We start from the raw sequence: 15,920 nt of genomic DNA, 5'->3' as shown, positions 1-15,920 counted from the left end.
GAAACATAAATAGAGCTTGAAAAAGTTAATCCTGTCCCCCTTTCTCTGGGGAGTCTTGATGGGTGCTGCCCATTTCAGATTTTTTTCCCCATACAATCTAAGATGTACTAACCAGAAATTCTACGATCATTCTCCAATCCATGTATAGGAACCAGTGTAAAGGATGAGATTCTCAACTAGGTTACAGTCCCACTTACAGCTGCCTCTGGAATACTACTCCCAGGCCACGCATCTTTCGAAGAGTGTCACATCCTCAACCCATTTTGTCATGCACGTGTAGCTCTTCTTTTCCCCTGCCTCTAGTTCTCCACTGGCACATACCACCTTAAAGCTAAATCTCACACTATAGGCATATTTTTATCCATCTCAGTGGGAAACTGTATGTATCAGTCATTTGTCTGTTGCTGCAATAAAACTCCACGGCAAAAGCAACTTACAGAAGAGAGAACTTGCTTTCCTCTGGCGGCAGCCATCAGGTGAGCCAAGATGGGTGCATACAAATACATCCAGGAGCTATGGAGGAAGAAGCAGTCCGACATGATGCGCTTTCTTCTGAGGGTCCGCTGCTGGCAGTACCTCCAGCTCTCTGTGCCGCACAGGACTCCCCGCCCTACCCGACCTGATAAACCTCGAAGCCTGGAGTACAAGGCTAAGCAAGGCTATGTCATTTACAGGATTCATGTCCGCCGTGGTGGTCGTAAACACCCAGTTCCTTACGGCAAGCCTGTCCACCAGCTGAAATTTGCCCGAAGCCTTCAGTCTGTTGCTGAGGAGAGAGTTGGGCGCCATTGTGGGGCTTTGAGAGTCCTGAATTCCTACTGGGTTGGTGAAGATTCCACATATAAATTTTTTGAGGTTATCCTCATTGATCCGTTCCATAAAGCTATCAGAAGAAATCCTGACACCCAGTGGATCACCAAACCAGTCCACAAACACAGAGAGATGCGTGGGCTGACATCTGCTGGTCGAAAGAGCTGTGGCCTTGGAAAGGGATTCCACCACACTATTGGTGGTTCCTGCCATGCGGCCTGGAGAAGGCGCAATACTCTCCAGCTCCACCGTTACCGCTAATACACGTGATATTTGTAAAATTCATACCCAATAAACAATTTAGGACAGTCAAAAAAAAAAAAAAAAAAAAAGAAGAGAGAACTTGTATTGGGCTCTTGGTTCCAGGGGAACAAGAATCTATCATTGGTGGGATAGTCTCTGAATGTTCCATCCTTTTGTCTTAGCTCCAAACTTTGCCTCTGTAACCCCTTCTATGGGTATTTTGTTCCCTATTTTAAGGAGGAATGAAGTATCCACACGTTGGTCTTCCTTCTTCTTGATTTTTTTGTGTTTTGCAAATTGTATCTTGGATATTCTAAGTTTCTGGGCTAATATCCACTTATCAGTGAGTGCATATCAAGTGACTTCTTTTGTGATTGGGTTACCTTACTCAGGATGATATCCTCCAGATAAATCCATTTGCCCAAGAATCTCATAAATTCATTGTTTTTAACAGCTGAGTAGTACTCCATTGTGTAAATGTACCACAATTTCGGTATCCATTCCTCTGTTGAGGGACATCTGGGTTTTTTCCAGCTTCTGGCTATCTGGGGATCCATCCCATAATCAGCCACCAAATGCAGACACTATTGCACATGCCAGCAAGATTTTGCTGAAAGAACCCTGATATAGCTGTTTCTTGTAAGGCTATGCCAGTGCCTAGCAAATACAGAAGTGGATGCTCACAGTCATCTATTGGATGGAACACAAGGCCCCCAATGGAGGAGCTAGAGAAAGTACCCAAGGAGCTTAAGTGGTCTGCAACCCTATAGGTGGAACAACAATATGAACTAACCAGTACCCCCAGAGCTCGTGTCTCTAGCTGCATATGTAGCAGAAGATGGCCTAGTCGGCCATCATTGGGAAGAGAGGCCCCTTGATCTTGCAAACTTTATATACCCCAGTACAGGGGAGTGCCAGGGCCAAGAAGTGGGAGTGGGTGGGTAAGGGAGCAGGTTGGGAGGTATAGGGGACTTTCGGGATAGTATTTGAAATATAAATGAAGAAAATATCTAATAAAAAATTGGAAGAAAAAGGAGTAAATTTCAAAGGTTTAAAATAAAAAAAAAAAGAATCTATCATTGTAGGCATAGCAGCAGCAGCAGGAACTCTGGAACTGCAAATGCAAAGCATGGAGCAAGCAGGAAGTGGTACAAGGCTTTAGATCTTAAAGCCCACTGTCTTAGTCAGTGTTCTATGGCTGTGTAAGAAACACCGTGACCATGCAGTTCTTATAAAGAAAACATTTAATTCATGCTGATTTACAGATTCAGAGGTTCAGTCCATTGTCATCTTGGAAGAAGGCATGGCAAGCATACAGGTAGACATGGTGCTGGAGAAAGAGCTGAGAGCTTTGCATACTGACCCATGGCAGCAGAAAGAGAGACTCTGAGCTTGGAATGGGATTTTAGAAACCTCAAAACCTTCCTCCACACCCATCCCCTCCTGCCACCACCCATACACTTTTTTCCAACAAGGACACACCTTCTAATCCTTTCAAATAGTACCACTCCCTGATGACCAAGTCTTAAAATCTATGGGCCTATGGGGGCATTCTTATTCAAGCCACCACAACTAACCTTAGTGACACACTTCCTCCAGCAAGGCTATAGTACCTAAAGGACCCAAACAGTGCCACCAACTGGGGACCAAGTGTTCAGGTACCCAGATTGGGGCACCATTTCTCATCCAAACCAAAACACTGTATTTCATTTGGAAAAGAGAAACTGGGTTTGTTTGCTTTCTTTCTCCTTTATTTGTTTTTATTTTCTTGCTGTACCTAGGCCTTGAGAAATAAAACAACAATTCTCTTTATTTTCCTGTTTCTGAATTGAGATAATAAAGAAAAAAACCCATGGTTGTAACTTCCAGCCAATAGAGTCACAGTGCCATGGAGATATGTGAATATGCTGTGACTCTTGCCTTGGGAATAACTGGACCCCAGCTGATTAGAATCAAGCAGTTAGTGTGCGCACTCTGAATGTAGTCATAGATGTTTCCAGTCTTTCTCTTGCTTCCAGTCTTTCTCTTGCTACCTTTTAGGCTTTCTGGGGATCTCACTTATATTTCCAGAGAATCTAGACAATCTTACACTTTGAGATCCACAATGAAAGTAGTAGTGTTAGGGATCAGGTACACAAAGAATTAAAGAAGTTGTTTATTTTTCAGTTTAATGCTTCTGAAAGTCTTCCTTAAGTCTAGGTTGAAGTGACTGCCATAACCTGGCTTTTTACTGCCTTTGTGATATGCTGTAGTAGGTGATTAGAACCTGTACCCTCAGTTTTTCCACTGGTAAATAGCAAGCCACCAAAGATCAGAGGCTGCTATCAAATTGCATCACAGCAATGTCTTAGATAGGATGTCCTGTGCACTGACTCTTGTTCCAAACCTGGACAATTTACTACCTGTGGTTATCCTGTTCCTTCTCCATGCTGTTGGAGTCAAGGGGCATGTCTCTTCTTGTTTCTGACTCTCTAGTGTCCACTGAGATTCCCCTCTTCTCTCTTCTCACTGCACTTCATTCACACTTCCATTCTTTCTCTCCTGCCTAGCATGGAGAAGAGACCACAACCAAGTGAAGCTAACTTGGCAGACAGCAAGTGGTCACTGAAAATGAAGTTAAGTTGGAGCTGTGCTTGCCTTGCACCAAGTCCTCTGGGTTGGAACTGCATTCCCCAAAGGCACCTTCTTTGTACAGATGTGGTTACAATGGAGCACTAGAGGTGTTTTGTGAAGGATCTAGGCTGTGTACATGCCTTGGACTCATCTGTGTGATACCTGGAATCTAACATACTTTTCATACATGCCAACAGTTATTATCAAGTTCATTCTATTAGCTGGTTGTAGGATCACTGTTACATCTGCCTGGTCTTCCTTCACCTGATCCATTTCCTTCGCCAGGTAAAAGTCTTGTTTCATGATGAAAATATCCAGCCAGATACTCAAATACCAAGGGTGCAAGTTTTTTCAAAGTGAGAGAATTTGGATTCCAATCTGTTGTTGAAAAGTCTTACTTGACCTTGTAGGCCCCAATGTTTCATTTTGTTCCTCATTTTCACAACCATACCCTCCTGGGACACTTCTGTCAGTGTGTTCTTCTGTTAGAAACCTCCTCACTAAGCACAGAGTGTGTAGTCTCAAATAGTTGGAGGCTATCTTGTTATATATGGCTATACTTTTATGACAAATTCTATTAGCTAGATCCTAACTGGAAGAGTTTTCCCATGTCTGGAAGGACCCTCCGAAGAGAAGAAGACAATCCCGAAATGGTCCACTACCTAATGTGTTGTTTTTTCATATTACTCCTCATCTTTTCATGTTAAGAGCTTGTCTGTCTGGGGTTAGATAGTTAAGGATCCTTTGGTAGTTGGGTTTTTTTTTTCCTTTTTAAATGCATATAACCTTCCTTCAATGGAGGTTTTGAGTGTTGAGGAGAGACTAATAGTGCTGACATAACCTCTTTTTATATTAGACTGGAATGCAGAGCACTAGACTCTATTCACAGACCTCCACTGCAAGGTGAGTGCTGTCTTCAACTACAGTCTTTATCCAGCAATAATCCTACTATGAAAACAGAGTGCCATTTGAATACAAGCAGCCACTCATTAAGTACCAATTACTTCAGGGAGTAAAGGGATGTTGATAACACTGTGTGTGCTATTATGAAGAAGAAATCACGAGGAGACTAGTAAGTAGTAGCAGGTTGTTGGGTAGAAATAGAGGAGGGGACCTAACTGAAAGAAGGCATGGGCAGAGGCCTTAAGGAAAGATTGGGAGAGACATGGGAGTTTTACTTAAAGGAAGAGAGCGGTAAAGATGCACAATCAGATAAGTTAGAACCATCTTAACTCCCAGGAGGTTGAACCACAGAGACCCTGAAAGCCAGCCAGACCAGACCATTTGTGTGTGTGGGCAGGGGGTGGGGTGAGTGGGAGGGGAGAGATGTAAAAGAAAGGGGGAAGAGTAAATTTAGAAGAGCATTCAGAATGGGCTGCACAACTTCAGAAATGTCACCTCACCTTTAATTTCTGAAAACCTTAAGTGGCTGGTATTGCTCTTAATAATTCCACTTGCCACTGAAATGACTGAGGTGCAGAGATCTAAGACTTGCTGCAAGTCTTTTACTTGTTTTAGCTGAGTAACAGACTTGAATAACAGCCTCCTGAGATCAAAGCCCACAGACATGACACTAACACATCACAGTCTTCCTTGCTTATTCAGCATCATCCCTGTTACAAACCACATGCTGCTTTGGAATGTGATTATCTGGGTATCTAACTGAGATAGATAAAATATTGACAACTTGAATGGATCTGGGATCAACTAAAAGACCTGCTTTCTAATCAAGGAGGAGGAAGACACTCCCTGAGTGCAGGCAGCATGTTTCAGCAACAGCCCAGATCAAGAGACCTGAGCGAACGCCAGCCTTTGCCCTTGCTGGTGTGCCAGTCTACTCTGTCTATGGCACTGCCACTACAAATCTTTGTTGACATCAGAATCCAGCTTCTTTGGCCTTCCAATCAGGACCAGATTTTCTGCCAGAATCCTCCAGGCCTTCAGAGACAGATTGGGGCCACTGAGACACCCAATATTGTGGACTGAGCAGGTACTGGGTTCTCAGCCTCTCTTTGATGTAGGAGTCCACTGATGGACTACTCAACCCATATTGTGTAAGCCAATCTAATAATCTCCTCTCCTTATGATAGGATAGATATGTATCATACATAGATATGTATCGTATCGATCATATGATAATCATCATATCAATTTGATTCCTCCATAGAGTCTTGACTAACATGACACCCAAATTAGAAATTGAATATGAAAAGATATGAAATATATGAACCCTGACAGATTCATATGTTTGGATGCTTAGTCACCAGGGAGTCACACTACTTAAGAAGGATTAGAAGGATTGGGAGGTGTGGTCTTGTTGGAGGAAGTGTATCACTGGGATTAGGCTATGAAATTTCAAAAGGCCCCACGAGGCCCAGATTCTCCCTCTACTTGTGAGTCAGGATGTAGATCTCAGCTACTTTGTTAGTCCTATTCATGCCTGCTGCTGTCTGCCACGATGACAATGGACTCCATGGAAATGCTTTCTTGTATGAGAGTTCCTTGGTCCTGGTGTTTCTTCACAGCAATGGAACAGTGACTAAGACAGGATGCAAAGGTAGAAGAGGCTGAAATTTCTTGAAGGAATGTTCCTCTAGGCATGGAGACAGATAGACCCTGAGGACAGTTACTGAGAATCAAAAGAAGATGGACAGAAGAAAGCTGGAAGCTCCTTGACACAGGTGAGTGCCTCTGTATGTCAAGCAGGACTTCCCAGTGATAAAAGAGAAGAGCACGGTGTCTGAGCAGGGGCAATGACATGTGACCAGAAAGAAATGTAGGGATACCTGAAAATGTGGAGAAAGTGTAACACATTAGATTCTGTTTGCACAGGCACTAGGTGTTTAAGCAATCACGGGCAGCTCCTAATCTAATCCCCCAAGTCCATGGGGACAGGGTCTTTTATAGACAGGTGCACGTGACAGCCTTCAGGTGTTGCTGCAGCTTTCAGAACAGTGCATGAATTAAGAGGTAGTAGGAGGAGGTAATGGTGCTACACACCTGTAATCCTAGTGCTACACACCTTTAATCCTAGTGTAACACACCTTTAATTCTAGTGTAACACACCTGTAATCCTAGTGTAACATACCTGTAATCCTAGAGCTATACACCTGTAATCCTAGAGCTATACACCTATAATCCTAGTGTAACACACCTGTAATCCTAGAGCTACACACCTGTAATCCTAGAGCTACACACCTGTAATCCTAGAGCTACACACCTGTAATCCTAGAGCTATACACCTGTAATCCTAGAGCTACACACCTGTAATCCTAGAGCTATACACCTATAATCCTAGAGCTATACACCTGTAATCCTACTGCAACACACCTGTAATCCTAGTGCTTCAGAGGCCACACAGGAGGTCTGTGAGTGTGCTGGCCTGCCTGGGGGAGGGAGCAGGGTGCAGAGTCTGACTTTGTTTCAAAAAAAGCAATGAAAAGAGAGATAATAAATCCACTAATTTATTATCATTATTTTCTTCTATTTAGGGCACATTCTTATGTATTTTAGGCTGGTCTTGAATGTAGCCCAGTCTGGCCTCTTAATTGGTATTTTCCCCTACAGTACTAGGACTACAAGCAAGTGCCCTCATGGCTAGCTAAGAGACAAATTTAAGCAGTATTTAAGGGCCTGAGCAATTAGCAACTGAAGAATCTAAATATGGGAACAAAAGGACAGTAGCATGCATGTGAAAATCTTTTACAGCAATTCTTTGCTTCACCTGGGATTCCCATAATAGCTGTGACACATGGCTCCTATGCACACTGGTCATGCAGGATTCCATACTGTCTCCACTCCCAGAAACCTTAAACAACCGGGGGATGACAATCTGTGAAGAGGCCGTAGCTGCTTATCCCACGGGAAAACTTGGAGGCTTATGTCTTGTGGCTCCTCAGAGAGTTCTGGGTGGAACTGCACCCCTGCTTCCCATAAGAGGACCTCATAAAGTGCCCTTGGTACCCTCTCTTTATGGGGTCATTCTCGTTACCACTCATGCTCCCTGATCTCATTCCAGCTTTCTTGAGTTTTTCCTTCTACTTAAGTTCTTTGTAGTCTTTTCTCTATCTCTCCTCTTTTGAAGAGATCCATCAGAGACATAAGATTAAAAGGCGACTCTAAGGTGTATGATGTGTAGCATTTACATAGCACTCAAGAGAGGCAGAACCACAATGGACAGCAGTAGATAATAATAACTGGATTTCCTTCAGAACACATGGGGTGTGGAGTGAGTGGAAAGAGCTACAGTGGAGAGAAACAGGGCTTTGTAAGCCATCAGCATGAAGATAAAGGAAGAGAAAGAAAACAGTGCAGTAAATGGGAGTGGGGGTGTTGTCCACAGAAAAGATCTGAAGATGTCAGAGGTAGAGGGAACCTGGAAGATGCCAACATCATAATAAAGGCAGAGACCAAAGCAACATTCGGTTTGCCTTACCCTTGCTCGAGTGCCAGGCAGAAAGTGACATTCAGTGAACATCTTTTCAGTTACCATAGCAGAAAGAGGCCTTGGAGTGGGCACAAGCAGGAGAGCTGCGAAAGCTAGCTGCTATGCAGGGGAGAACAGAAAAATGTCAGTCAGTCCTTCTGGGGTATTGACTGAGCTGGCTCGCTGGCAGGTTTCCTGACATCTTTGAGAAAATCAATGAGGACAAGTGTGAAGAGCAAAGGGCACAGTGGGAAGCAGGGATGGATGTGCCTTGCAGTGACGAATACTGCTTTAAAAATATAATTTTGAAGTAATTCAAGCTTGTGGGAGAAACTTGAGAAACGTTGATGGTTTGCTACACAATGGAAAGTAATAACCAGTGAGAACACACAGCCATTTTTGGTGCCCTAAACAGACATGTTGTCCAACTGCCCTCTGAATATTTATGCTAATACCTAGAGACTAGTGCTGCTCTCAGTCTGAGCAGAGAAGATCCTTTGGGCAGAGGGTGACAATGAATACAGGGACCCATGCTTGGTTTTGCCAGGCTATGGAGAATAAGCGACTGAGGAGCTCTTAACCTCAAACAGAATATCTGTGTCAACCTCCCCTACCCCCCAAAGGCCCAGGGAACACTGTAGATGAGAAGGCAAAAAGTATTTAAAAGCTGGGGTGTGTGGAAGTGTGTTCGAAAACAGGCCACTCAGATATGACAGGTATTGGTGGACTAGGAAGGAAGACAAAAGGGGTCCAAAAGGAAATGAAGGTAGTGCCAGGGGTAAGGGATATGAATATAGGCAGAGAACAGGCCTCTAGAGAGGACGGTGGGATTTGCAGAATGGAAACAAAGGTCTAAAGTTGTACAGTTTAACCAGAAACTTCTTTTCTCTAGGGTACGGGCATCACCACATTCTATGAGGTAAGAAGACAGGTTGATGACAAGCGAGGAGACTTGGTTACCGGGGTTGCCAATGGACATTCACTCTGTTGCTTGGTGATCTACGCGTGTGCTTTCCTCCAGCTCTGGTAGCAACTGGGAAGCTGCAGGGCAGTCGACTGGGTGGGGACTTCAGGGTGGCAGTCCAGGGAAAATAGTTTCATTGCTGTGGTCACAGGGACCCAGTGAAGCTTCCCCTCCAGGGTCTTGCCCCGTACGTGAACTCAAACAGCTTGGTCAGGGAACAGGCTGGGGCTCTTGTCAGGGAAAGAATCGCATCTGTAAACAGTTTGCTTGAAGCAATGTGTGCCTCAACCTCAAGGTAGGAGGCAAGATGCCATCTGTTTATTTCTGGAGTGGATTTTGGGATCTAATCTGCAGAGAGATGGAGTGTTTGTATCCCATCTGGAATTCCTTCAGAGCAGCACCAAGCAGTCAGCAGTAGAGCCTGCCTCCAGCCGTCTCTGGGGGCTACCAGGGCACAAGCACTTCAGTTCACACACCTCTGACTTCCAGTGGCATAAATATAAACAGACAAAGGGTACAGGGAGGGGGGGCTACAGGATTGATGTGTTTTCAAATTATAGGCGGAGAAGGAATGTCACGGAGCTGTGTCATGATATAGAAATCTCAAGCCAAGCTCTGATCAGGTAACTGACACCAATGGCCCTGGTGAGCCCTCTGCTAAAGTCCTTCCAGTCTTGGCTTGGCCCATGCAGAGGGGTGAAATTGTATAGAAAATCCTCATCAGCTACAAAAACTCAACTGAAATGGATTAACGTTCTGATGAAGCCCTGAATCTATGATGCTACTAGAAGAAGGTGGGGAACTGCATTCAGAAGTTTGCAACAGGCAGGGACATTGGGATAAGAGCCCTAAAAGCACAGAAAACAAACACTGCCATGGATGAATGGCTAACATTAGACTAGAAGCTTCTTCCCAGCAAAGGAAACAGTCAGTAGAGTGAGGAAGATACGGCATACACACATACACACTGGGGAGAATGTTTGCAGATGGAAACTCTGTTAAGGGACTAAGGGAACTAGAAAATACAATCATAAACAAACACGACCTAAGTTTTTAAAACGGGCACTAGAGTTAAATAGATGCTTCCTCAAACAAGGTCCTCTGGAATGGCCAGATGTTCATGGAGCATGCTCAGAAGTACTAATCACTAGGGCCACACTGACCCAAACCTAATGGAGACACCATCTCATTCTAGCAAGAATGTCTACCATAACAACAACAACAACAAACAAAACAACCAACCACCACCAAAGGAAAGAAGGGCTTGCAAGAGTGTGGAGCAAATGAAATGTACACACAATTGCTGGGAAGGCAGATCAGAAATACTTTGGTGTTTCCTCAAAATATTAAACATAGCACATGACCCCCAGCCCCTCTCCTGGGTTTATATCCAAAGGGGATGGAAGGAGTATATTGAAGAGAGATTTCCATGCCTATGTTTATTTCACCAGCTCCACCAGCTCCATGGAATGGAAAAATGCAACTGTTTCTCAACAGATTATTATATTAACATGTCACACACACACACACATACACACACACACGTGCATCATACAATGGGATACTATCAAGCCATAAAAAGAATTAGATTATACCATTGGTGACAACAGATGAAATTGGAGTCAGTATGTTACATGGACTAAACCAAACAAGGAAAGACAAGAAATGATCTTCCATGTGTGTGGAATATGAAGCCATTCACATAGAAGTTGGTACAGTCAGGCACATGGTAGTTGCCCCGGGGTTAAAAGAAACCAGTGCAGGGTGGAGGGAAGAGAAGTTGATTAATGGTTACTAGCTTAGAGTCAGATAGGAATGGAGATGCTGGGGAGTCTGCTGCACAGTACAGCCTGTTGCCTGATTCACAGCCCTACTGCATATGACAATGGAATCCTCTGAAGAAGAATGTTTGATACTGAACTTAATTAGACTATGGCAGAAACTCTTCCATGAGGTCTATTCAAAAATTCAGGTTAGGTTATAGACCTGCTTACTTGTTCTCTTTCTCCCACCCGCCCCCAATGTACGTGATTGTGTTCATGTTTGTTCATTTCTGTGTGGGCTCAGCTGTGTGTGCATGTGGGCATCAGCCTGTGCATACTTCAGGAGGACAGAGACCAATGTGAATTACTCAATAGCTTCCACATGATTTGTTGAGGCAGGTGTTCTCAACGAACCCAGAGCTCACAGCTTCAGCTCGACTGGCTGGCCAGCAAGCTCCAGGGAGCCTTCCATCTCTGCTTCCCCGGATTACAAGTGTGTGCTACTGTGGCCAGCATTTTTATGTGGGTGCAAGGGATCAAACTCAGGTCTTCATGCCGAAGCAACAAGCACTTTACCAACAGAGCCACTTGTTTTACAGTGTCAACTTCCAGTGTTGGTTGTCCTATCATTCTGTTTCCTTCTCTCTGAGACATTAATACATCATGTGCTAACTTGGACCAACCTTATTGTGTCCCAGGCATCCCCGTGTATCTTCTCTCATATTTAGCAACATTGTCAGCCATTTTGCCTACATTTCTAACTCACCCAAAAGATTCAGATAAGTTAACAGACTTATCTAGAGTCACCCATGTAGGATAAGGTGAAACCACCTCATCTATAGGCCATGTGATGTTACCAGACTCTGAACACATCTGATTTATTCAAGATCCAGAAATAGGGGCATTGCCTAAGGCCAGGCATCACATAGACCTCACGTAAGTATTCCACTTTGCAAGCCTCGGGTTGCTCTTATATTATGAAACATTAGTTACACACATTTTCAACAATTCTGAGTGCAAGCATTTCCAAGACCTTGTTGCAAACAGAAAAAATCATGATGCTTGAATTCTCATAGGCTACATGATGGCTTAACTACCTGAAAAGACAAAATAAACACAATTAGTTCCTCCTGTCTACGATATCAACTTTAGAAGAAATAATGGCTTTAGCACTCTTGACAACCCACAGAAGAATATAATAAGGACATGTTGCTATTCTCAGAATTTCATGTTTGAGGTGGCCCAGGAAAGAAAAAAGTAAAGGGGCTTGAACCTTGAATTGAAAAAAAATTGTCTGTTATCGATAGTGAAGGCCTTTTCTTTCCTCTACAGCTTTCTGCTCTGTGTTTGGCAAAAGTTGAACTTAACTCCCAAAGAACCATCCCTGTTTACGGTTTCATTCACCCGGGATTAGTGTGGTGGCAGGAGACGATGAAGTGCAGCACCTGTGTCTTGGGCCATGTTTTGCACTCCAAATTACTTAGCCATTCCCAACCTTCTCCTGCATCAGATCAGAGGTTTTCAATGTGGAGACCATGGACGTGAGCAGCTTCAAGGATGAGAAAAAAAATGAAAGTTCTGTGCATATCTGAAGTGTAGTTTTGGCAAAAGACTTTCCAGTGCTTACTATAAAATTTCAAATGTTACATGACCTGAAGAGATTAGGAACTTGGGACTTGAGCAATCCTTCTTTGTAAGACCTTCTCCTGAGAGTTTTTTTTTTTTTCTAATTATATTTTATTAGGGAACTCGTCTCCACTCATAAACTGAAGCATCTGGAGTCTTTAAAGATTGCAACAGGCCCTTTAAGAGTTGAGCTTGTAAACCATGGCAACAGGTGTGAAGCACAGTTGGGTGACCCATGGCTTACCCTTCAGTTCTTGTCCTTCCCCGAGTGCAAACGCATGACTCACCTGACTGGAGCATCACAGGCTCAGGCCAGGAACTGGCTTTGAGATACATTGTTGGTTGTTCTTAAATGCCCATACCTGAGGCAAAACTGGAAGACACAAAGGCCATCTTCAATAATGACCAAGCATCAAAAAGAATGAACAAGAATTGCCAGTGGCCAATGGCTATAAGAACCAAGTACACAAATGCAAGCAAACCAAACGAAGAAAAGCCAAGTGCTGTCCTGCTTCTACTACTATTCTTCTAATAGTAGAAGACCCAGTCTTCTACTATTTGATGCTGTTTTGCCTTTCTCTTCTCTTTTTCCAGTGTTCCAGACAGTCCTTCCTACAATCTGCCTGTCCCAAGGATAGGTGCACTTGGTGACTTGTGATAAAGAAGCATTAAGTTGGGGGGGGGGGAGGTATTTCTGATGCCTGTGATTTCCCAGCATTTATATAACACCCTGATTTGCAAAGGACATTGTAGATATTCCACAGAAATTTATGCAAAGGAGGAAACAAGGGAAGGCCTGATGCTGAGACGATATGTCTGAGTTTTATCTACCTGAGATTTTAGCTGCAGGAACTTCCTGCAGCGACTATAGTCAACGAAGCTATATGCTTGGGCTCATATGTAGTAATGGAAGCCTGAGAAGAAGTATGGAATTTCAAAGATTCAGAAACAGCTATCAGAAATCCCAAAGCCATTATCTTGCAGAGTTCCTGGCCAAGTTGCTTCAGGATGACATTGTGGTGTGCATGATTGTGACCCCCTGGCTTGCAAACTCCATTCAGTGAATTGCATTGCTTGCACCATGGTCATAAAGAGCTCTCTTGTACTTGACTTTGTTTCTCGGCCTCCCTAGCATGATATTTAAAAAAATATTGATCAGGGTTCACAGTATCCATATAAATAAAGCATTGACCCCTCTTGATAGACAAATCTCATCTTAGCCCTTTAACCTCTCCACTTGTGTTAAGATTGACCTCATATCCATGTACTGTTCCTGGCTGAAATGCTGCAGAATGTTAAGTGATAGTCTTCTGCCCTATGTATTAGTCTACCCACCAGAGTTATTTGTGGCATATGTGACTGTGAGCTTATGATTCTAATAGGCAACAGTCAGGATGCACCTGTGCTGTATTTGTTTAAAGTTAAAAAGAAATGAGAAGCTTGTACAGTTGTAAGAATGTCAGACTTTGGAAAGGATGGATCTCGGAGACATAATTGCTCTGGAATGGACTACATTTTCATCACCACCTCCTGGCACACTTTTGGCTTAAAGCTGGAATGTTAGTACTCACAAGGCCGAGGTAGGGGAATTATGAGTCTGAGGCCACCCTGGGCTATGGAGACATGTCCAGGTGACCCCAGGATGCTGTGTGAAACTGTTACAAAAAGAAAGACCCAAATGAAGAGTTTTTAACCAAATAAAACAAGCATTTCTATATGGAGAATTTATCTGGTAGTGAAACATTCTGGAATGGATCACTTACATCCATGAAGATTTAATATAGCAGATGGAAGAGAATGTCCAATATGATGAGGCCTTGTTCTGACTTACCTCGGCAGCACTATCGCCATTTCAGTGGTACCTGTAGTGGCAGGTAGTCTGCACACCCATCAGGGCAAGTGAGGTCCTTTGATGTTTGGATGCAAACTTTTCAGTTTTGTGAATGTGCATATTCTCCAGATGTTACGTTGAAAGCAGAACAGAATTAGGGTGACTGTGATGAAACAAATCTATTTTTAGGTATGGTGAGAAGCACATGGAAAAACTCGCCTCTCTGTGAAATGGAAGCTGCCTTTTTCCACGCATGTACATGGCTTGGACAGGAGGGAGGCAGAGTCTTGACTGGCTGACGCAGCTGTTGTTAACCAGTGTCCACTGTGTTTGTATTCGGCATTCCTGGAACTAATTGTGTAAACTAACTTCGATGAGCCAGTGTTTCTAGTTCTGAGTTGTTTTTATTACATTGAAAGGGTGAGATAGAAACTAGTAAAGAGAATAAACTAAACTTACTTTGGCTATCTTAACAAAACATGTTGTTTCTTGTATTGGTCCAGAATGTCCTGTATTTAAAGTTGGGAGCCACATTCCCTGAGCACTTGGCTTTATATATGTTACTTAACATTGGATTGTTTATGAGGTGAACTTAAAATTTTAGAATTGAAAAATGTATGTTTTCTTTGCTTCTTATTTGGATGTATCTGTTGGTGATGCCCTAATTTGTTTTTTTGTCACTATGATTGAAAGGTTTTCTTCATATAATTTATCCCTGATGGAAGCCAAGATATGAATTGAAGGCAGGAGTGTGAAGCAGAACCCATGGAAGAATGTTGCCTATTGCCTTTCTCCTCTAGTTTATGCAACTATCTTTCTTCTATAACCCAGAACCACTTGCCCAGGGGTAGCACCTCCCATAGCAGACCAAGCCCTCCCTTATCAATTTATTAATCAGGAAAGTGTTCCGCAGACATGCCTCTAGGGTAAAATGTTAGAAACAATTCCACAACTGAGGTTCTTTCTTCTAAGGTTTGTAAAGTTGACCGAGATAAGCTGTCTCAAGTGTTTAGAAAAGATAAAATAATAGAATGCCTGCTGGAAGTTTTGTTCAGTTGTTTCTCACCACAACTGTATACCCTGGGGACCATGGCATCAAGAGCGTTACCTTACAGATGATGGGGATCAGAATCGGGACCTTTGGGAAACAAATGAAGTGGTTGGGTAAACATATTATATTCCTCATGCCTCTCCTTACTTCTCAGTTTTTTTTTTTAAAAACTTAGTCCTATTACTTTAAAGAAAAAATAATAAAAATAAGTTTTAAGCAATATTTTTCTCCTTTTCCCTCCTTGCCCCCAGCTACAATACTGGCAATCAGCAAAGAATGTGAATTTCTGGCATGGAGAACGTTCACTTATGGGATATTAAATCCCATCAGTGCTTTAGATACTCTGATTTTTATGGAAGTATCCTAGAGTTAATGGGTTTGATATTTTTTTGTTTGCTTTTGTTTTTGTTTAGAGGTTGACTAAAGGGGCAATGTTTGTATATCGAGAAGGATTTCATTTCCAAGTAGGGTTCAAAAGCTACTTAGTAAACTGGTATTGCCGTTACTTTTGCAATTCTATTATAATGATATAACAAAAAACAGGATCTTACCTGAGAAATGATTGCAAGTTTGTGTATTTTGGCACTAGAATG

General features: G+C 42.9%; 1 pseudogene; it reads left to right on the top strand.

Annotated features, from left to right (window-relative positions):
* The first annotated feature begins 474 nt into the window (after window positions 1–474).
* LOC110289672 (large ribosomal subunit protein eL15 pseudogene) lies at window positions 475–1,125 on the top strand (annotated as a pseudogene).
* Window positions 1,126–15,920: the final 14,795 nt, after the last annotated feature.

The sequence above is a fragment of the Mus caroli genome, unplaced genomic scaffold (genome assembly GCF_978045245.1).
Source record: "Mus caroli unplaced genomic scaffold, Mus_caroli_1 scaffold_2, whole genome shotgun sequence".
In the NCBI taxonomy this organism is placed as follows: domain Eukaryota; kingdom Metazoa; phylum Chordata; class Mammalia; order Rodentia; family Muridae; genus Mus; species Mus caroli.
This window is presented reverse-complemented; position numbering and strand designations above follow the sequence as displayed.